Raw genomic sequence first — 24,089 nt, 5'->3', positions numbered from 1 at the left:
TGTCAACATTTTATTTCTATAGAAAATTTTGTCAAAATTTTATTTCTATAGAAAATTTTGTCAAAATTTTATTTCTATAGAAAATTTTGTCAAAATTTTATTTCTATAGAAAATTTTGTCAAAATTTTATTTCTATAGAAAATCTTGTCAAAATTTTATTTCTATAGAAAATTTTGTCAAAATTTTATTTCTATAGAAAATCTTGTCAAAATGTTATTTCTATAGAAAATTTTGTTAAAATTTTATTTCTATAGAAAATCTTGTAAAAATTTTATTTCTATAGAAAATCTTGTCAAAATTTTATTTCTATAGAAAATTTTGTGAACATTTTATTTTTATAGAAATTTTGTTGAAATTTTATCTCTATGGAAAATTTTGTCAACATTTTATTTCTATAGAATATTTGGTCGATATTTTATTTCTATAGAAAAGAACTACCTCTGAGTTGGGGAGGAATATTATGCAAAATTGACCAAAACATCACGATTTCCACCAATCTACCATTTTTGGTAGAAGTCTACCAACTATGGCAACCGGGTTCCGGATCCATATAAAAGTAGGGTAACCGCCGTGGTGTAATGGTGCCCTCCCTGCATACAAAGGGTCGATGGTTCAGTCCTTACTTCGACCGAACACCAAAAAGTTTTTCAGCGGTGGATTATCTCCTCTCAGCAGTGTTACTGTTGTGCCTCTTTAGTGGCATATTTGCCACTTTTCTTTATGCGGTGAGATATATGTGTTTTTCCCTTGTGCAACTAAATGTGATACTTTTTACATTTTTGTGCCGCTATTTAATGAAATTTGTTTATACTATACGATTTTGTATATATTGTGACCCCAAATTACGGATATAGTCGGTGTCTTAACAAATAATCGAATTTACCATTCGAATACTACAGTGGTCAGGTTCCAAAGATTTTTTAAATTTCAGTTTTGCTTAGTTGATTCGTGGAAACAAATTTTAATTTATTCGTTTTATCAGGTTTTTCGTTATGGGATGTAAGGGTCCTTTAAAAACGTGCTAACGACACCTCAAATTCTAACTCGACTTTAAGTATAAATTGTGCTATGTTTCAAGTACAAAACGTCCTTTTTTCTGCTTTTGAAGTTGCAAAATGAATTTTTTCGAAAAAATTGTCTTTCATGTTAAGATACCTAGTTTTAAATCGAATAATTTAATTATAACGACAAAACGACTTCATTGAAAAGTTTATTGACATTGTGACAAGGAAAAAAACTTTATATCAGAGAAATGTGTCTTCGATTCTAAGTAAAATTCGTATTCGTATACTTGAAATCTTTGGCCCACTACAATATTCTTTTCAGTCTATATTTGTGAATAATTTGCCCTTTTGTGTCATAATCTTCTCAGTGGACGATTGTTCTGCCTAAAAGTTTGTAAAGAAAAATTTCTGGAATCGAGCAGCACTCTGTGATAATAGAAACGTTCACTACTGTGGTATCACAATGGATGAATAGTCTAAGTCGGGCTGTTTCGCTCATCTTAGTGCAACGAAACCATTCGTTTCGGATATGAGAAATTGGCTGTTATTTTTATAAAAAAACTTTAAAATCAAAATTACCTGATATCATCAACCACTGATCGATTGCTGATATTGCAAAGTGATAGATATATTTTATATGCATATTTATGACATCAAATGCATACAAAAAATTATTAGTAATTACTTCATTCAATGCTTTCACGCTGTAGTCATTACTCGCTCACACACAATTAAAGAATGCAATCCATTGAACATTTGAATTTGAGTTCCATTCATTTGCATTTCATCTTACCGTCTGTCAATTTTACTAACACTACACAACAAAAAATATAAATAAATCTTACGTTGTGGTAAAAAAGTCACTTCAAGCCAGCACATTTAACAAAACGAAAAATTAACTTTGTTTGAAATTCAAGGTAAGCATTCTTAACAAATGTTTAGCTGAGTTTGAAACAAAAGCAAAAGCAAAAAAACTATTCGTCCAGATTGACGTACAGACGGACAGTTTTTAAGTGAATGATTTGGATTAGTGAGGGAATTCTATTCAATAATGAAGTAAACTCGTAGAGTCCATTTGCCATCGTCGTTCGTTGGTGGGAATTTGTTAGACGACAAGTGGTTTGGAAAGCATTGTTGTGATCTTATTCACCAGTTGGTCAGAATTGTACACTCGAAAAAAAAAACGTTACAGTTGAGGATCAGGTCCGGTTTTAATAAAATTTAAACATAAAGTCAGTTAAGAAAATTATTGAACGTTTAACATTTTAATTAAATGAAAAAAAAAATATATATATATATTTCCGATTAAAAAAACAATAATAATTTAACATATCCGGAAATAATTGGTTTCTATATACAGTGAAACCCCTCAAACTCCGAAACACTCTCAAAACTGGACATCTCACAAAAGTCGACAATTACAAGGTTTTCTGTTTTTAATGTTATTTGTCTATGATCCAGTTGACTTGTGGCTTTATTCATAAAGAAAGCCCTTCGGAACAAGATTATGATAGCGACTGTACCATAACCTTACTTTTCCTTGTTACAGTACAGAACGTAGATGTGATATTGCACTTAGAGTATCAGTTAAAATCTTTATGCAATAATCTTAAAATGGAACCCAGTGGGGCTCGTATTATCCATGGATATTATAAATTCCAATTATTAACAAAATAATGTCCATCGTTGTATACACACAGAAAAAATTTTTGCGACAATTTTTCCAATTAAAGTCTTAATTGAGTTTTAAAAAATATTCAATTAAAAATTTAAGTGATTCAACAAATTTTTTAATTGAAACAAAAATCAATCACAAAAAAATAGTATTAATTGGATCAATTATTTTTATAATTGACTTTCAATTAATTTTTTAATTGATACTATCATTTCTGTGATTAAAGACATTTCAATTAAAAAAATAGTATTAATTGGATCAATTATTTTTATAATTGACTTTCAATTAATTTTTTAATTGATACTATCATTTCTGTGATTAAAGACATTTCAATTAAAAAAAATTATTTGGATCAATTAATTTAGTGATTGAATCAGAAAAAAATTTTTTGCGTGTAATGAATATTATAGAAATTTAGTCGAATTTTTACGATTATGTTATTTTATCTCTCCTTAGAATAATTATTTTTATTTAGGTATTTGCATATTAAAGAGATGTTAATAAAATTTCTCGTAAAGTTTTACGTTTATGCCTTTCATAAGATTTGTCTGTATTCTAGCATGTAATCTAAATCAAAAACCCGCCTGCATTAATATCAGATGATCATCAGATGAATAATAATAATCACATTTGCTTCCCACATTATTGCAAGTTTAATTAATTTTTTGTTCCATACATACAGCATGGCATAAAAACTACGCATTCATTTAAAATGAAATAAGGTTAGTGCAAAACAAAAAACAAATTAAAAGAAATTTCTTTTCAAAACATTACGATAATGAGCATCAACATCAGAAGTCAACAACATCATAAATACACTTTGGACACGTTTGGCAGATAGCATTACACCGTCAAGACAGTATAACACATGCGCAAACTACTTATGTAATGACGTACTTATGTCGGTTACCACGTCTTTTGACATGAAAATCATAATTACATGGCATAAATAATAGAGGTTGCTCTTTTTTTGGATCTTCTTCTTTTGGGTTGATATTCTTATAGATTGAGGAGATCGGAAGAATTAAAATATGGGACAAAGTACAAAGCCCTTAGAATTTATTTAACGAATTCAGTACATGATGGTTAAAATCACAAAATTGGCTCAAATATTTTAAACAATACGTCGATGATACTTAGTCTGACCGCCTAATGCAAAAACTAAAATAGGAATATATATAGGAATTTTTTTGTTAAAAGCAAAAATTTTGCTAAAATTTCATTTCTATAAAAAATTTTCTCAAAATTTTATTTCTCCACAAAATTATATCAAAATTTTATTTCTCTAGAAAAATTTGTCAACATTTTATTTCTATAGAAAATTTTCTCAAAATTTTATATCTATAGAAAATTTTCTTAATTTTTTCTTTGTAGAAATATTCTCAAAATTTTATGTCTATAGAAAATGTTGTCAACATTTTATTTCTAAAGAAAATTTCCTCAAAATTTTATTTCTCTAAAAAATGTTGCTAAAATTTTAATTCCATAGAATCCAATTTTTATTTCTTTAGAAAATTGTGTCAAAATTTTATTTCTATAAAGAATTTTCTAAAAAATTTGGTTAACATTTTATTTCTACAGAAAATTTTGTAAAAATTTCATTTCTACAGAAAATTTTGTAAAAATTTTATTTCTATAGAAAATTTTGTCAACATTCTATTTTTGTAGAAGATTATGTCCAAATTTTATTTCTAAAGAAAATTTTCTCAAAATTTTATTTCTTCTGAAAATTATGTCAAAATTTTATTTCTATAGAAAATTTTGTCAAAATTTTATTTCTATAGAAAATTTTGTCAAAATTTTATTTCTATAGAAAATGTTGTCAAAACTTTATTTCTATAGCAAATGTTGACAAAATTTTGACATTTTATTTCTTTAGAAAATGTTGTCAAAATTTTATTTCTATAGAAAATTTTGTCAAAATTTTATTTCTATATAAAAATTTTGTCAACATTTTATATCTATATAAATGTTTCAACATTTCATATATAACCAATCATCGTCAAGATAATCTTATTCACCACACTTTAAGTGCGCAGAATTTAATTGGTTCAGATTTGGATATAGCTCTCATATATATCGCCCAATTTCCTAAATTTGTCCATAATAGCATTATTTATTAACTGATTCAAAATTGTAATTCTATAGAAAATATTGCCGAAAATTTATTTCTGTAGAACATTTTGTGAAAATTTTATTTCTAAGAAAATTTTATTTGTATAGAAAATTTTGTCAAAATTTTATTTCTATCGAAATTTTTTTGGAAATTTTAATTCTAGAGAAAGTTTTCTTAAAATTTTATTTCTATAGAATATTTTGTCAAAATTTTATTTTTGTAGAAAATTATGTCCAAATTTTATTTCTAAAGAAAATTTTCTCAAAATTTTATTTCAATAGAATATTATGTCAAAATTTTATTTCTATAGAAATTTTTGTCAAAAGTTTATTTCTTAGAAAATTTTGTTAAAATTTTATTTTTATTTTGTCAAAATTTTATTTCTATAGAAAATTTTGTCAAAATTTTATTTCTATAGAAAATGTTGTAAACATTTTATTTCTGTAGAAAATTTTCTCAAAATTTTATATCTATAGAAAATTTTGTCAAACTTTATTTCCATAGAAAATTTTGTCAACATTTTATTTCTATAGAAAATTTTGTAAAAACTTTATACCTATAGAATTTTTTCTCAAAATTTTATTTCTCTAAAAAAATATGTCAAAATTTAATTCTATAGAAAATGGCATAATTTATTTCTCTAGAAAATTTAGTCAAAATTTTATTTCTATAGAAAATTTGGTCAAAATTGTATTTCTATAGAAAAATTTTTCAAAATTGTATATCTAACAGGTTGGCTTATAAGTCCCCGGTCTGACACATAGATGGCGTCGCTAGTATTAAATGCATAGTATTTTTATATAGTACCCAAATGATTCGTGTCAAAATTTGACGTCTGTAAGTCAACTAGTTTGTGAGATAGAGCGTCTTTTGTGAAGCAACTTTTGTTATTGTGGAAAAAAATGGAAATAAAGGAATTTCGTGTTTTGATAAAATACTGTTTTCTGAAGGGGAAAAATAGGGTGGAAGCAAAAACTTGGCTTGATAATGAGTTTCCGGACTCTGCCCCAGGGAAATCAACAATAATTGATTGGTATGTAAAATTCATGTAAGGATATCAAAGGAACGTGTTGGTCATATCATTCATCAATATTTGGATATGCGGAAGCTCTGTGCAAAATGGGTGCCGCGCGAGCTCACATTTGACTAAAAACAACAACGTGTTGATGATTCTGAGCGGTATTTGCAGCTGTTAACTCGTAATACTCCCGAGTTTTTCCGTCGATATGTGACAATGGATGAAACATGGCTCCATCACTACACTCCTGAGTCCAATCGACAGTCGGCTGAGTGGACAGCGACCGGTGAACCGTCTCCGAAGCGTGGAAAGACTCAAAAGTCCGCTGGCAAAGTAATGGCCTCTGTTTTTTGGGATGCGCATGGAATAATTTTTATCGATTATCTTGAGAAGGGAAAAAGCATCAACAGTGACTATTATATGGCGTTATTGGAGCGTTTGAAGATCGAAATCGCGGCAAAACGGCCCCATATGAAGAAGAAAAAGTGTTGTTCCACCAAGACAACGTACCTTGCCACAAGTCATTGAGAACGATGGCAAAAATTCGTGAATTGGGCTTCGAATTGCTTCCCCACCTCCAGATCTGGCCCCAGCGACTTTTTCTTGTTCTCAGACCTGAGGCCTATTTTGAGGCAAAACCGAAGGAGTACTACCAAAATGGTATCAAAAAATTGGAAGGTCGTTATAATCATTGTATCGCTCTTGAATGGAACTATGTTGAATAATAAAAACGAATTTTGACAAAAAAATTTGTTTTTCTTTGTTAGACCGGGGACTTATCAGCCAACCTGTTATAGAAAATTTTGTTAAAATTATGTCAAAATGTTATTTCTCTAGGAAATTATGTCCACATTTTATTTCTCTAGAAAATTATGTCAAAATTTTATTTCTCTAGATAATTTTATCAAAATTTTATGTCTATAGAAAATTTTGTCAAAATTTTATTTCTATAGAAATTTTTCTCAAAATTTTATATCTATAGAAAGTTTTGTCAAAATGTTATTTCTATAGAAAATTATGTCAAAATGTTATTTCTCTAGGAAATTATGTCCACATTTTATTTCTCTAGAAAATTATGTCAACATTTTATTTCTCTAGATAATTTTGTCAAAATTTTATGTCTATAGAAAATTTTGTCAAAATTTTATTTCTATAGAAATTTTTCTCAAAATTTTATATCTATAGAAAGTTTTGTCAAAATGTTATTTCTATAGAAAATTATGTCAAAATTTTATTTCTATAGAAAATTTTGTTAAAATTTTATTTCTATAGAAAATTTTTATTCTTATGACTATAGAAAATGTTGTCAACATTTTATTTCTAAAGAAAATTTCCTCAAAATTTTATTCCTAGAGAAAATTTTGTCAAAATTTTATTTCTCTAAAAAATTTTGTTAAAATTTTAATTCTGTAGAATCCAATTTTTATTTCTTTAGAAAATTGTGTCAAAATTTTATTTCTATACAGAATTTTCTAGAAAATTTTGTTAACATTTTATTTCCACAGAAAATTTTGTAAAAATTTTTATTTTTACAGAAAATTTTGTAAAAATTTTATTTCTATAGAAAATTTTGTTAAAATTTTATTTCAATTTTTTCAAAATTTTATTTCTCTAGAAAATTATGTCAAAATTTTATTTCTATAGAAAATTTGTCAAAATTTTATGTGTATAGAAAATGTTGTAAAAATTTTATTTCTGTAGAAAATTTTCTCAAAATTTTATATCTATAGAAAATTTTGTCAAATTTGTATTTCTATAGAAAATTTTGTCAAAATTTTATTTCTATAGAAAATTTTGTAAAAACTTTATATCTATAGAATTTTTTTCTCAAAATTTTATTTCTCTAAAAAATTATGTCAAAATTTTAATTCTATAGAAACTGTCATAATTTTATTTCTCTAGAAAATTTAGTCGAAATTTTATTTCTATAGAAAATTTTGTCAAAATTTTATTTCTATAGGAAATTATGTCAAAATGTGATTTCTCTAGAAAATTATGTCAAAATTTTATTTCTATAGAAAATTTTGTTAAAATTTTATTTCTATAGAAAATTTTGCCAAATTCTATTTCTATAGAAAATTTTGTCAAAATTCTATTTCTATAGAAAATTTTGTCAAAATTTTATTTCTATAGAAAATGTTGACAAATTTTATTACTATAGAAAATTTTGTCAAAATATTATTTCTATAGAAAATTTTATTTCTATAGAAGGAGTCTGGGGCCAATATTTCGATGTGTTACAAACGGAATAACAAAGTTAGTATACCCCATACCTATGGTGGTACAAATGGACGAAATCACAAAAAAACTGCTGCAACAACAACAACGGATGTACGAGAATGTTTCGATTGTAATAAACATTTCAATACATCCAATTTTGAAATGTAGAAGTGGACACAACAATTTTTGAATTCCCAAACGTGTCAATATTTCGTTAATCAAATGTTTCGAGTAAAGAACGAGCTAATAATAATAAAAATGACAGTCTCTTATTTGTTATAGAATACATCAAAGATCGTGTTTCATATTGTAAATTGAATTTTTTATTTATGGAATTTAAACTGTTTCAACAAACAATTAGTTTTTTATCATTTTTTTTTTTTTCAATAAAAAAATATAAAATTTTGAAATCACTATTGCTAGTCTTTTTGTAGAGTTTTATAAAAGAGAAACTTTTCTATGTTCTTATCCTAGACCGCAATTATTTTAAATTAACTTTTTTTGTATGCACATCTAGACCGTGCCTCTAATCCATTTAATACCCTATAAAATTCTAAGTCAAGACATTAGTTTCAATTGATATTACTCACGTCTTTGTGACACTGAAGTTGTTATCATTTTTGACATCGAGCATTTCGAAGAAACCTGGTTCTTTTTTTTGTTCTTTTAATTTTACTTCAAATGTTTTACAGATCACCGACATCAAACTACCATGTTTTGTGGAACATACTACAGATGGATGATACAGGTACAATGACACTCTTCTTCCAATTGATTGCTATCAGTGATGATTGTTAGTCAAGAGGTTTTTTTGTGTTCGTTCCACATGAGAGCTAAAAAATTAAAATGTTTGCAATTTGCAATTAAGTAACGGCTGAGGAAAAGCAAACGTATATGCATACGTTTAAATGTACATAACCGTATGTGATTGTATATACACTTGGAAAAAGAAAATCAGATATCTATAGAAAATATTTCGTATATTCCAAAGCAGTGTTGCCGTTGAGAATTTGTAAAAAGTGGTACGAAAAGTACGACACGCAATAAAAGGTGATTGCATTTTACACAAGTAGCATTCTTTTTCATACAAATAAATGTAAATTAAATTCATTTTTATTAGTTTTTCTAAATAGAAGTGTGTCATAACCTCTTTCAAATTAAATTTAAATTATCCAGCATTTCTCTATTTCAAAGCAAATCAGCTCTTGAAATTAACAGCTCAGGGGAGTAAAACGATTCACCTACAATAGACAACTTTCGTTGCATAGTTTTAGGCGGTGCATTTATTCACTAGATTATATGCGAATGGGAAATAGTATTGCTAGCGTAAACTCGATTAGGCACCGATCAAATCCGTAATCTTAACTGGAGTTAGGACCAAAATTTACAAAGTATATCAGAGAGCCACCGTGGTGCATGCCCGCCTTGTATACACAGGGTCGTGCGTTCAAATCCAGTTTCGACCAAACACCAACAAGTTTTTTCAGCGATGGATTATCCCACCTCAGTAATGCTGGTGACATTTCTGAGGGTTTCAAAGCTTCTCTAAGTGGTTTCACTGCAATGTGGAACGCCGTTCGGACTCGACTATAAAAAGGAGGTCCCTTGTCATTGAGCTTAACATAGAATCGGGCAGCACTCAGTGATAAGAGAGATGTTCACCACTGTGTAGTCTAAGTGAGCCTGATACATCGGACTGCCACCTAACCTAACCCAACCTACCACCGTTCGGACTCGACTATAAAAAGGAGGTCCCTTGTCATTGAGCTTAACATAGAATCGGGCAGCACTCAGTGATAAGAGAGATGTTCACCACTGTGTAGTCTAAGTGAGCCTGATACATCGGACTGCCACCTAACCTAACCCAACCTACCACAATGGTAGATTTTTAACTGTTTGGTAGATTGGTAGAATTCATGATGTTTTGGTACATTTTGTAAAATATTCCTCTCCAAAAATTTTCTATAGAAATGAAATTTTGACCAAATGTTCTATCGAAATGAAATTTTGACAAAATCTTCTATAGAAATGAAATTTTGATAAAATTTTCTATAGAAATAAAATTTTGACAAAATTTTCTATAGAAATAAAATTTTGACAAAATTTTCTTAAAAAAAAAAAAACAAACAAAAAGAATTTGGACAAAATTTTGTATAGAAATAAAATTTTGACAACATTTTATATATAAATGAAATTTTTAACAATATTTTCTATAATTGACAAAATTTTCTATAGAAATAAAATGTTGATAACATTCTTTATAGAAATAAAATTTTGACAAAATTTTCTATAGAAATAAAATTTTGAGAAATTTTTCTATAGAAATAAAATTTTGACAAAATATTCTATAGAAATAAAATTTTGACAAAATATCCTATAGAAATAAAATTTTGACAACATATTCTATAGAAATAAAATGTTGATAAAATTTTCTATAGAAATAAAATTTTGACAAAACTTTCTAACATATAGACAACAAAATTGACAAAATTTTCAACTGAAATAAAATGTTGACAAAATTTTTTATAGAAATAAAATTTTATTTTTGTTTTGTTTTGTTATTGTTGGTTTTGTTCTTTAAGCATTGTTGTTGTTTTTTATTGCAGCTTAAAACCATACATTGACTAAACTACAAGAGTAGCTTAACCAACAGAGGAAAAGAATGTTTGTCAAATTTATTTGGGCAAAGCCCTATAGACTGCAAGATGGTTGGATGGACGCACGTTTCGGAATTACCACATTCCTCATCAGCATCCGCTATTTGCAGCAAAACTATCAACCAATTATAAGAATAAATTCAGGCAGGCACTAAACCCATGGTGGTGTGGTTCACCATCCGGCTATCATAAACCTTTTTTCACCTTCCGAAAAAAGGTTTATGATAGCCGGCTTATGCCGAAATAAATTCATACAAACATTTCTCTTTTCCTTTGCCACCATCAAATCATCGATTTGAGTGCAGTTGGCTGGGTTTATTTTGAGCGTGCTTCCTCTTACTTCATTCGTGTTTTGTTTTTTATTGTGGGTTTGTACTTCAATCATATTTGTTGTTTTGATCTCAGCTTTAAAACCATTGTGCTGACTAAACTACAAGAGTAGCTTAACCAATTTTGGAAAAAAAATTCTATAGAAAAAAAAACAATTTGACAAAATTTTCTATAGAAAAAAAAAAATAGTCAAAATTTTCTATAGAAATAAAATGTTGACAAAATATTCTATAGAAATAAAATTTTGACAAAATTTTCTATTGAAAAAACAAATTTGACAAAATTTTCTATAGAAAAAAAATGACAAAATTTTCTATAGAAATAAAATGTTGACAAAATATTCTATAGAAATAAAATTTTGACAAAATTTTCTATAGAAATAAAATGTTGAGAAAATGTTCTATAGAAATAAAATTTTGGAAAAATTTTGACAAAATTTTCTATAAAAGTAAAATTTTGACAAAAGGGCGTTTGATATAGCGTCTTAGCACTTCTCTCATAGCAACATTTTTTTTGTCAGTGTTCCAAAAATGATTACAGAGACCTGATTATAGCGGCAAATATAGTTTACTGTTGTTGGTTTGGTTGACATCTTGTTAATAGGTCTGTTGACTGCAAAAGATATCATCAGTTACGGTTGTTACATTTTCGATGGTTGATAATGAAAAGAAGGAGACGCCATAATAAATGATAAAGTGTTGTAGTTGTATATATTGTAGAGAAAATTATGGTTATGTTAGAAACTATCACAATAATTTGCTTGTTTCATATATAATGGTTTAAGAATGCCATATTATGAACCTTATATTATGGAGATCCGATACACTTAATTGAACAATTTAGTGTACAATCCCGGGACTGATTTTCACAGTCTAAGGAATTTATTTACTTTCTCACACACTGCTACGTCATAGAAAGTCTTTGAAAAACATAGCTGACCTCTATTGATTACTAGCTGATCTCTCGTTCAGATTTCCATATTCAGTTCTGTGTTCTATGCTCACCAAGGATATCAGAGAAGCTTTGAAACACTCAGAACTGTCACCAGCCTTCGTGAGAGGGGATAATCCACACAGAAAAGTTGTTTGGTGTTTGGTCGAAACTAGGATTGAACCCATGACGTTTTGTAGGCATGGCGAGCATGCTAATAATAGCACCACGATGGCGTCCAGAGTTGGTTTGTGCGTTTCACAAATAATGATTTTAATGTGGTAGGCAGGCAAAAACCGTCCAGGCAGGTCTTACTAAATAGGGACTCACGCACGGTTGCCACTCGTTCCCAAAATAATCTACCAACCTTTGAAAAAAAAATTAACAAAAACCAACAAATTAAAAAATCTTATTTTGAAGTTGTTGATCAAATTTTTGTGGTTGGTATAAATAAATGTTGTTTTATTCGAAATAAATGTTTTATATTGAAGCTATAGAAAATATTGTAAAAAAAATGATTTATATAGAAAATTTTGCCAAAATTTTGTCAAAATTTTATTTCTATAGAAAATTTTGTCAAAATTTTATTTCTATAGAAAATTTGTGAATATTTTATTTCCATAGAAAATTTTGTTAAAATTTTATTTCTATAGAAAATTTTATCAAAATTTTATTTCTATAGAAAATTTTGTCAACATTCTATTTATATAGAAAATTTTGAAAACATTTAATTTCTTGTTTTGATCTCAGCTTAAAAACCATTGCGTTGACTAAACTATTAACCAATTATCAGAACAAATTCTGGTATTTAGTTCACCAAACCCAAAGTGAACCACACTTGAACCTTCCGAAAAATCGATGATTTGAAATTGGCAAAGGAAAAGAGAAATGTTTGTACAAAGATTTATTTTGCCAAAAGCCAACTCTCATAAACCTTTTTTCGGAAGGTTCAAGTGTGGTTCGTTTTGGGTTTTTTGAACTACCAGAATTTGTTCTGAAAATTGGTTGATAGTTTTGCTGCAAGTAGAGGATGCTGATGAGGAACGTGGTAATTTCGAAACGTGCGTCCATCCAACAATCTTGCAGTCTATAGGGCTTTGCCCAAATAAATTTGACAAACATTCTTTTCCTCTGTTGATTAAGCTACTCTTGTAGTTTAGTCAATGCAATGGTTTTTAAGCAGAGATCAGAACTACAAATATGATTTAAGTACAAACCAACAATAACAAAACAAAAATTTTATTTCTATAAAAACTTTTTGCAAAAATTTATTTCTATAGAAAATTTTTGCAAGATTTTATTTCTATAGAATTTTTTTGCAAATTTTTATTTCTATAGAAATTTTTCTTTTTATAGAAAATTTTGTCAAAATTTTATTTCTATAAAAAGTTTTGTCAAAATTTTATTTCTATAAAAATTTTTGTCAAAATTTTATTTCTATAGAAAATTTTTGTCAAAATTTTATTTCTATAGAAAATTTTTGTCAAAATTTTATTCTATAGAAAATTTTGTTAAAATTTTATTTCTATGGAAAATTTTGTCAAAATTTTATTTCTATGGAAAATTTTGCCAAAATTTACTTTTATAGAAAATTTTATTAAAATTTTATTTCTATAGAAAATTTAGTTAAAATTTTATTTCTATAGAAAATTTTGTTAAAATTTCATTTATATAGAAAATTTTGTTAAAATTTCTTTTATATAGAAAATTTTGTCAAAATTTGACATCTATAGATAATTTTGTTAAAATTTTATTTCTATAGAAAATTTTGCTAAAATTTCATTTATATAGAAAATTTTGTTAAAATTTTATTTGTATAGACAATTTTGTTAAAATTTCATTTCTATAGAAAATTTTGTTAACATTTTAATTCTATAGAAAATGTTGACAAAATTTTATTTGTATAGAAAATTTTGTCAAAATTTTATTTCTATAGAAAATTTTGTCAAAATTTTATTTCCATAGAAAATTTTGTCAAAATTTTATTTCGATAGAAAATTTGTCAAAATTTTATTTCTATGGAAAATTTTGCCAAAATTTACTTTTATAGAAAATTTTATTAAAACTGTATTTCCATAAAAAATTTAGTTAAAATTTTATTTCTATAGAAAATTTAGTTAAAATTTCATTTATATAGAAAATTTTGTTAAAATTTCTTTTATATAGAAAATTTTGTCAAAATTTGACATCTATAGAAAATTTTGTTAAAATTTTATTTCTATAGAAAATTTTGTCAAAATTTTATTTTTATAGAAAATTTTGTCAAAATGTTACTTTTATGGAAAATTTTGTTAAAATTTCATTTATATAGAAAATTTTGTTAAAACTTCTTTTATATAGAAAATTTTGTCAAAATTTGACATCTATAGAAAATTTTGTTAAAATTTTATTTCTATAGAAAATTTTGTTAAAATTTTAATTCTATAGAAATTTTTGTCAAAATTTTATTTCTATAGAACATTTTGTCAACATTTTATTTCTATAGAAAATTTTGTCAAAATTTTATTTCTGTAGAAAATTTTGGCAAAATTTTATTTCTATAGAAAATTTTGTTCTTATAGAAAATTTTATTTCTATAGAAAATTTTGTCAAAATTTTATTCTTAGAGAAAATTTTGTGAAAATTTTATTTCTATAGAAAATTTTGTCAAAATTTTATTCTTGTAGAAAATTTTGTGAAAAGTTTATTTCTATAGAAAATTTTGTCAAAATTTTATTTCTATAGAAAATTTTGTCAAAATTTTTTTCTTTAGACAATTTTGCCAAAATTTTATTTCTATAGAAAATTTTGTCAAAATTTTATTTCTATAGAAAACTTTGTTAAAATTTCATTTCTATATAAAATTTTGTCAAAATTGTATTTCCATAGAAAATAAAATGTAATTTCTATAGAAAATTTTGTTAAAATTTTATTTCTATGGGAAATTGTTCCACTTATTTGGAGAGAAACATTTTGTAAAATCTACCAAAACATTAATACTTCTACCAAACAGTACAAAATGTACAATTTTTGGTAGAATTCGACCAACTTGACAACCGTCATTTACTTTCTAATCTTCCTTGTTGCTCAACTTGGTGGTATAATTTTTCATACACTGAGATATAAGTCCAAATACAGAGCTTCCAAAATTCTCCTAGAATCTCAACAAAATAGATAAGGAATCAATTTACTTAAATTAGTTGCTTTCAAACTATTTTAATAATGTAACCATGAAAATTTCAACGCGAAAAAATGAATATTGTAAGCAACCTCATTGTAGTATATCTACCAACAGATCATAATATGTGAGACAATACCAACTTCATATCCACTGATTGATTTACTAATCTCTGTGCGAGAATATGTTAATCCTGGATTTTATTTTCTGGAATTCCATTGTACCATAGTATTTGATGACTTAGATGATAACGCATGCGTAACAACAAATAATGAACCAATTAGGAAGCGGAAATTGTGAGACCACATCATTTACGACAGCTACTCCATTGATTCATTGAGGTTTTGGAATTTCCTACATTAAAGCATATGCAATGACAATCTACGGGTGACTCATTCACCTGCACATCACCAACGAAAGCGTTTCAATGAAAACATAAAAGATTCGAGACATCGTTTCAAGGGTCATGATAAGTACATTAAATGTGCCATACATTGATTCTCTGATGGCGGTATGGATGGTAGACATAAGATCAAAAATCCTAATGAAAACATTCTGTTTTACATCATTTGGCTTTTTAAACGATGAAATAAAGACAGCAGACTACTTTTAAGATTCATGCCTATTATTGTGACAGAGCTTTCAATTCTATACCAAGAACATTAAAAATGCATATCGTGTTGTAGTGGGGAAACCCCCCAAGAAAGCGTATGAAGGAGCAACAGCCATGTTGGCGGGTAAAACCGAAGACTTAAAAAAAGAACTCTGTGATTCATTTTGGTAAAACAGAATAAAAGAACAACATCCGATTTTGACCATACATACAACAAACTACTGGGTCTAAAGAGAATAATAGGTTTGTTTTTTTTAGTACTGGATAACCAGTCGAGACTAAAAGAAAACAAAATATGCGTTTGTCGACATCATGTACAAAACAATTTAATTAAGTAGAAAGTCGGGCAGGACTATATTCTAAATCACCCCCACTCAATTAGTAACCCAAAGTATTAGTTCGGAGGTAAACCTAAATCTAAAACGATGTGGCCGATGTCAAGGCCCCAAATTGGGGGCCGGTTTGTATGGGGGCTATCTCAAAATCTGGACCGGTATATCCCATCTTCGAACTTGACCTGCCTGCAGATAAAAGACCTGATTGTGCAAAATTACGGCATGATAGCTTCATTATTGAAATCTGTAGCGTAATTACAACAGACAGACGGACATGGTTATATCGCCTTAGAATTTCTCCCTGATCAAACATATATACACTTTATGTAGTCGGAAATCGAAATTCCGATGTGTTACAACGGGCGGGGCCGACTATATTATTCCCTGCACCGCTTTGCAGATCTACAATTTCCATACCATCTCAAACCCTTCACTAGCACCAAAATATTGCCAATTAAAAAGTTCTTCAATCAACTTTGAACATTTTTTCAATTAATAAATTAATTTATATAATTAACTTTTTAATCAAAGTAGAAACATTAAGTTAATTGAGTCAATGATTGAAAATGATGATGGATTTTTTTTTTACATTTTTAATTGAAAATTTATTTCAAACAATCAATTTTGTAATCAATGAAAGTAATTGAAAAAAGTTACGTTTTTATACCCACCACCATAGAATGGCGATGGAGGTTTAATAAGTTTGTCATTCCGTGTGTAACACATCGAAATATCGATTTCCCACTATATAAAGTACTAGCGTAACCCGGCCCGCTTCGCTGCGCCTTCCGAAGCGTATTTGGAGGAACATTTTGCGTTAACTTAGTCAACTATATCCTTCGTGCTGAAAACAAATTCGAAAAGATTTGAATTCTTTTAAACAAATCGGACTACTTGATTTTTCGTTTATAGGTACAATACGGCGGGAGAGGGTGTACCCTTTCCACCAAATTTTTTTAATAATGTTCTGTATTCAAGTAGTTGGACAATCTTCTATATTTCTTGTGAATTTTAAGTGTGGTTTGTCAAGGAAAGGTATCCTTTTCCTCAACAAATCTGAAAATTAAGCAATATATTATCCAATAAATCGGAAAAAGCAAACGTAGTATAAAATTGTACCACATTAACATTTGCTAAAACGTTGGCTACCAATTTCATGTAAATTTAAGTTCTTTACTAAAAAGAAGTCTGGCAGAAGCCTGTGCAAAAATCATAAAATTATGTACCGAGTTCCCATTTATGGACAACCCTCTACTTTCAATTTAAGAAAAAAAAAAACGGACAAAAGGGCACCCTCTCCCCACCTTCGCACCACTCCGACCTGATATCGGACTATCACGTACCCTATATTAATTTCGCAACTACTCAATGGTCCCTATAAATTCTATCGAAGTAAATCGACAAAGTTTATTTCAATTTTCCCCTTCCCCAACCAGATATCGAAAAATCATATACCAATTTAAAAATCATGTATAAATTTAATCACCTCCTCCCACGTTCCCTGTAAATTTCAAGTAGATCGTCGATGTTTAAATTTTGCTCTATTGTTTTAAAGGGACGTCACTTTCCCCGATACAATATCGACAAACACCGTAGTGAATAGCACCCCTAACCTTCCCTGAAAATTCTTAAAACTTTCCTTCAAGTGTGGGGCAAGGAAGGTTGCCTCTTCGTTCATAACCTTCCCACTGCTTTCGTAAATTTCAAGAAAACTTAATTTTTTTTTGCAGTTTTAGAGGAGGACCTCTCCCCGACCAAATATCGAAAAGTGATGTAGCGTATCTTTTGTAAACGTCCCAGAAAATGTCAAACAAATTATAAGCCTAAAGGGGCGGCCTCTCTTCCGTCCAAATATCACAAAATCAGGTATCAACTATTAATATCGTAACCTCTCCCCAGTCCTCAAGTAACTCGGTAAAGTTTAATTGTTTCTCTGTATGTACTTAAGAGAAGCGGATGTCTCCCTATGCCCTTTTATTTTTATTAAAAAGTCAGGAACCTGATATAAATTTCATAACCCGTTTTTTCCGTAAAATTTCAGTCGGGGGAGTTTAGTTTTGTTTGTACTTTCAAAACAAACAAAAAAATCGGCAAAGGGGAGGTCCCCTCCCCGACCAAATACCGAAAAATAATGTAGCGGATTTTTGTCTAGATGCCAACCCCAACATTCAATGAAAAGTTCAAGCAAATCGCATAATTTTGTTCCAAGTTTCAAAAAGAAGGGCAAGGGGGAGGTCCCCCTCCCCAACCACATATGAAATCATCAGGTACCCCATATTAATTCCATAACCTCACCACATGTTTTCTGTAAATCTCAGATAATTTAGAGAATTTTAGTTTTTTCACTGTACTTTAAAAAAGTCGAACAAAGGGGAGGCCCCCCTCTGCCACCAAATATCGAAATAAAAAGTAGCGGATCTTTGTCTAGATGCCAACCCCAATCTTCAATGAAAATTTCAAGCAAATCGGTCAACTTTGGTCTAATTTTCAAAAAGTCCCTATTTTCAGTAACTGAGTGCCCCCCACGATCTCTGAAAGTTTCAAGTACATCGGTTAAGCCGTTTTCGCGCCAACCCGGAACATACAAATAAACAAACAAACAAACAAATAAACAAACATAATTTGAATTTTATATATATAGATATATATTCTTGATCGGGGAGAAATTCTAAGACGATATAAGCATGTCCGTCTGTCTGTTGTAATCACGCTACAGCCTTCAATAATGGCGTTATCGTCCTGAAATTTGGCACTTGTGTGTTGCAGGCAGGTCAAGTTCGAAGATGGGCTATATTGGTCCAAGTTTTGATATAGTCCCCATATAACCTTCCCGACTTCCCGATTTGGGATCTTGAGCTTATAAAAACCGTAGTTTTTATCCAATTTGCCTGAAATTGGAAATCTAAAGGTACTTTAGGACCATAAAAAGGTGTGCCAAAAATGGTGCCCATCGGTCCATGTTTTGGTTAGCCCCCATATAGACCAATCTCCCGATTTTGCTTCTTGGGCTTTTATTTACTATCCGATTTGCCTGAAATTGAAAATCTGGAAGTATTTTTGGACCTTAAAGAGGTGTGTCGAAAATGGTCCGTATCGGTCCATGTTTTGGTATAGCCGCCATATAGACCGATCTCCCGATTTTTATTTTTGGGCTTCTAGAAACTGTATTTACTACCCGATTTGCCTGAAATTGGAAATCTAGAGGTATTTTAGGACCATAAAGTGGTCGAAAATGGCCCGTATCGATCCATGTTTTGGTATAGCAGCCATATAGACCGATCTCCCGATTTTTATACCCTCCATCATAGGATGGGGGTATATTAACTTTGTCATTCCGTTTGTAACACATCGAAATATTGCTCTAAGACCCCATAAAGTATATATATTCTGGGTCGTGGTGAAATTCTGAATCGATCTAAACGTGTCCGTCCGTCCGTCCGTCTGTTGAAATCACGCTAACTTCCGAACGAAACAAGCTATCGACTTGAAACTTGGCACAAGTAGTTGTTATCGATGTAGGTCGGATGGTATTGAAAATGGGCCATATCGGTCCACTTTTACGTATAGCCCCCATATAAAGGGACCCTCATATTTGGCTTGTGGAGCCTCTAACAGAAGCATATTTAATCCGATCCGGCTGAAATTTGGTATATGGTGTTGGTATATGGTCTCTAACAATCATGCAAAAATTGGTCCACATCGGTCCATAATTATATATAGCCCCCATATAAACCGATCCCTAGATTTGGCTTGTGGAGCCTCTAAGAGAAGAAAATTTCATCCGATCCGGCTGAAATTTGGTACATGGTGTTGGTATATGGTCTCTAACAACCGTGCAAAAATTGGTTCACATCGGTCCATAATTATATATAGCCCCCATATAAACCTATCCCCAGATTTGGCTTGCGAAGCCTCAAAGAGAAGCAAATTGCATCCGATCCGGCTGAAATTTGGTACATGATGTTGGTATATGGTCTCTAACAGCCATGAAAAAATTGGTCCACATCGGTCCATAATTATATATAGACCCCATATAAACCGATCTCCAGATTTGGCTTGCGAAGCCTCAAAGAGAAGTAAATTGCATCCGATCCGGCTGAAATTTGGTACATGGTATTGGTATATGGTCTCTAACAACCGTGCAAAAATTGGTCCACATCGGTCCACAATTATATATAGCGCCCATATAAACCGATCCCCAGATTTGGGTTGCGGAGCCTCAAAGAGAAGCAAATTTCATCTGATCCGCCTGAAATTTGGTACATGATATTGGTATATGGTCTCTAACAACCATGCAAAAATTGGTCCACATCGGTTCATAATTATATATAGCCCCCATATAAACCGATCCCCAGATTTGGCTTGCGAAGTCTCCAAGAGAAGCAAATTTCATCCAATCCGGTTGTAATTTGGAACATGGTGTTAGTATATGATCTTTAACAACCGTGCCAGAATTGGTCCATATCGGTCCATAATTATATATAGCCCCCATATAAAACGTTCTCCAGATTTGACCTCCGGAGCCTCTTGGAGGAGCAAAATTCATCCGATCCGGTTCAAATTAGGAACGTGGTGTTAGTATATGGTCGCTAACAACAATACCAAAATTGGTCCAATCACACAAAAATTGGTCCATATCGGTTCATAATCATGGTTGCCACTAGAGCCAAAAATAATCTACCAAAATTTTATTTCTATAGAAAATTTGGTCAAAATTTTATTTCTAGAGAAAATGTTGTTAAAATTTTATTTCTAGAGAAAATGTTGTTAAAATTTTATTCGGTTCATAACAAAATTTTCATCATTGTCAAAATTTTATTTCTACACACAGAGAACAATTTGGTTGGAAATCGGTTCTGATAATGAAAATTCTATATTTAGAATTATATATTAGGTGTGTCAACCTTTTTTTTTTTAATGCAATCATCTTTTCATGCTTACTATCATTTGGCAATCATTTCAATAGAATTTCGTTTGTGATACAAGACAAATGGTTGAAGCAACAAAATCTATATATTTTGAAGCATTTGTTTCGAATTCTGTTGGCACAACCAACTTTAAATAAATTTCGTAACTGCCATTTAGCAATCAGAACTGACATACAGTATTCACAACCGAATCCTATTTGAAATATTTTTAAATGTCACTTCAATTTTTTTTAATTACTTGGTTCTCAAAGAAGATATTTTTTTGTTTGTTTTTCAATTAAACGTAACTAATGACGATTTTTAAAGCGCTACAAAGTGGCATCCACAATATTGTTCAAAGCATTATTTTGACGACGTAAGTAAAAGATACGTAACGATATAGGAGTGGATCATTTATGTTGGGTATATTATAGGGCATAAAAATCATACGTACCCCAATCGGATTTAATGACATATCTCCAGGATGCTTTGTGTACTTGGAACCTCACAGAGATGTCATTGTGAATAAATTGGTAGGTTCTGAACTGTTTATATAAACATGAGTGCACCAAGATCTAACTAATCTTATTTGTTTTATTTTTAAACAATAATCCAATATGTCAACGTTGTACAACAGACCCAAGTGGATACAAAGGGCCATGGGCCAGATTATTTTTCATAATGCCTAACACACTATCGGGACGCACTCAGCAATAAGAAGAAGTTCATCACTTGTGGCTTCAAAATTGGCTTGCTTGTCCAAACGTGTCTGTAGGCACAGACCAAAATAACTTATAGCGACCAAAAATAACTTATATGCAAAAACTAGTAATACGGATCCATTTTTATGCATTTTAATATTTAAAAAAGTCGACTTTCAACTGAAGGTCATAATGGAATGTGTATTAAATTTTGTTTGCCCAACCGCCAAAACATTTTAAGGACATTAATTGTTATCATACATTGTATTTAGCTATACATCTTTAATACAAATATTTAAACGTATTTAAACCAAATAAAAAAATAAAATTTAAATGAAATTAATTTGTAATTGGGGATGGGTGACACAACCAAATGAAGAGAACAACGAAAAATTCCATCGTCTGATACAACCAACTCCATATATAGTATTAGTTGGAGTTCCCGTAATTCGATTGAGTCGACCGAATTTGTCGGGTGACACAACTGCCAACTGATAGTTGGTGCAACTGCCAAAAGGAGGTTGGCAATAAATTCGGTTATCACAACCAATCTGTATTCTCTGTGTATAGAAAATTTTGTTCAAATTTTATTCGCTTCATAATCATGGTTGCCACTCGAGCCAAAAATAATTGACCAAGATTTTATTTCTATAGAAAATTTTGTCAAAAAAAAAGAAAATTTTGCTAAAATTTTATTTCTGTAGAAATTTTTGTCAAATTTTTATGTCTACTTTGTCAAACTGAATTATATACGTATTGGATCGATCTTTTTTGATTTAATATATACCACGTATGGACTTACATACAATTTAGAAGATGATGTTAGGAGGTTTTAAGATACCTTGCCATCGGCAAGCGTTACCGCAACTTAAGTAATTCGATTCTGGATGGCAGTGTTTAGAAGAAGTTTCTACGCAATCCATGATGGAGGGTACATAAGCTTCGGCCTGGCCGAACTTACGGCCGTATATACTTGTTATTCGTGGGCTTCTATAAACTGTATTTTCTATCCGATTTGCCTGAAATTGAAAATCTGAAAGTATTTTTGGACCTTAAAGAGGTGTGCCGAAAATGGGGTGTATCGGTCCATGTTTTGGTATAGCCTCCATATAGACCGATCTCCCCATTTTACTCCTTAGGCTTCTAGAAACTGTATTTACTATCCGATTTGCCTGAAATTGAAAATCTAGAGGTATTTTAGGACCATAAAGTGGTGTGTCGAAAATGGTCCGTATCGGTCCATGTTTTTGGTATAGCCGCCATATAGACCGATCTCCCGATTTTTATTCGTGGGATTGTATATAGACCGATCTCCCGAAAGAGACGATATTATCTCCTTGGGCTTCTAGAAACCGTAGTTTTTATTCGATTTGCACAAAAATGTAAATATACTGGAATGGAAAATCTTTATTGCATTTATTTTTACCGGTCCGTTTGGTAAGGCATCGATATAGACCGATTTAACTCCTTGAGGGTACAGCCAAAGAAAAAAATATTTTCCGGAATGAAATTTTAGACAAACGAAATATCCCTTTCGTATACAGTATTTTCGTTTAGAGCAAACTAATCCGAATTTTTAATAAGCGATTCAACGATTGTCTCCAAAATTTGTGTAAAACGAAAACTTTGTCCAAAATTTGGTTCCTCAGAAAGAAAACACTTCTTTCAGGGTATAACAGGCGCACTGATCATGAATATTGCTTGAAACTGAAAGTAAAATTTCCATAGTATTCATGTAAATAATGGCAGAAAAAATCTACAGATTAAAGATTTCAAATCAAGGCGTTATTTCATCATATACACGATATGTTTATGGTTTCTCTAAAACTCAAACAAAATTGATCTCATAAATCCAGAATCTGATCTAGTCTTCATAGATAGACTCTGGTTGAATTGATTTGCTTGGGAGAAAATTTGTCATCAAACCCCCAAAAATTGTATATATTATCAAGAAACCCGCTACGACGAAGAGTTTTCAAAGTAAACTATTTTATTTGATTCATGGTGGTGGGTATCTAAGATTCGGCCCGGTCGAACTTATTGCTGTATATACTTGTTAATTAAAAAAAATTAATTGAGTTTTCCAATTAACATCAATTAAATTTTTAATTGAATCTGTTAAAAAATAATAATTACTATTTGCTAAAGAAATCAATTATTTTTTTAATCAAGTATTTTTATGCCTAATTAAAACTGTGATACTATAATTTTTGTGATTGAAGACTTTTAATTAATTCAATTTGATTTGAATTAAAAAATTAATTGGATCAATTAATGTCATGAATGAATCAGTTTTTTTTTGTGTGTTTAAATTTGTAGGGTGCCTTATAAAGGGTGTTTTTTATGGGGCTGGTGAAATCATCGGTTTTTATTTCTAACCGTAAATGGAAATCGATACAGAATCATGATCAATGAATTTTTGTTGT

At 29.8% G+C, this 24,089-nt stretch overlaps 1 protein-coding gene across 5 annotated transcripts in view; it reads left to right on the top strand.

Annotated features, from left to right (window-relative positions):
• LOC142238210 (putative ferric-chelate reductase 1 homolog) overlaps window positions 1-24,089 on the top strand; it is an 87,535-nt gene that overhangs the window by 43,931 nt on the left and 19,515 nt on the right. The window lies entirely within an intron of this gene.

This window comes from Haematobia irritans, chromosome 5 (genome assembly GCF_050003625.1).
Source record: "Haematobia irritans isolate KBUSLIRL chromosome 5, ASM5000362v1, whole genome shotgun sequence".
In the NCBI taxonomy this organism is placed as follows: domain Eukaryota; kingdom Metazoa; phylum Arthropoda; class Insecta; order Diptera; family Muscidae; genus Haematobia; species Haematobia irritans.
Note: the sequence above shows the minus strand (reverse complement) of the source record. Positions and strands in the feature narration are given on the sequence as shown.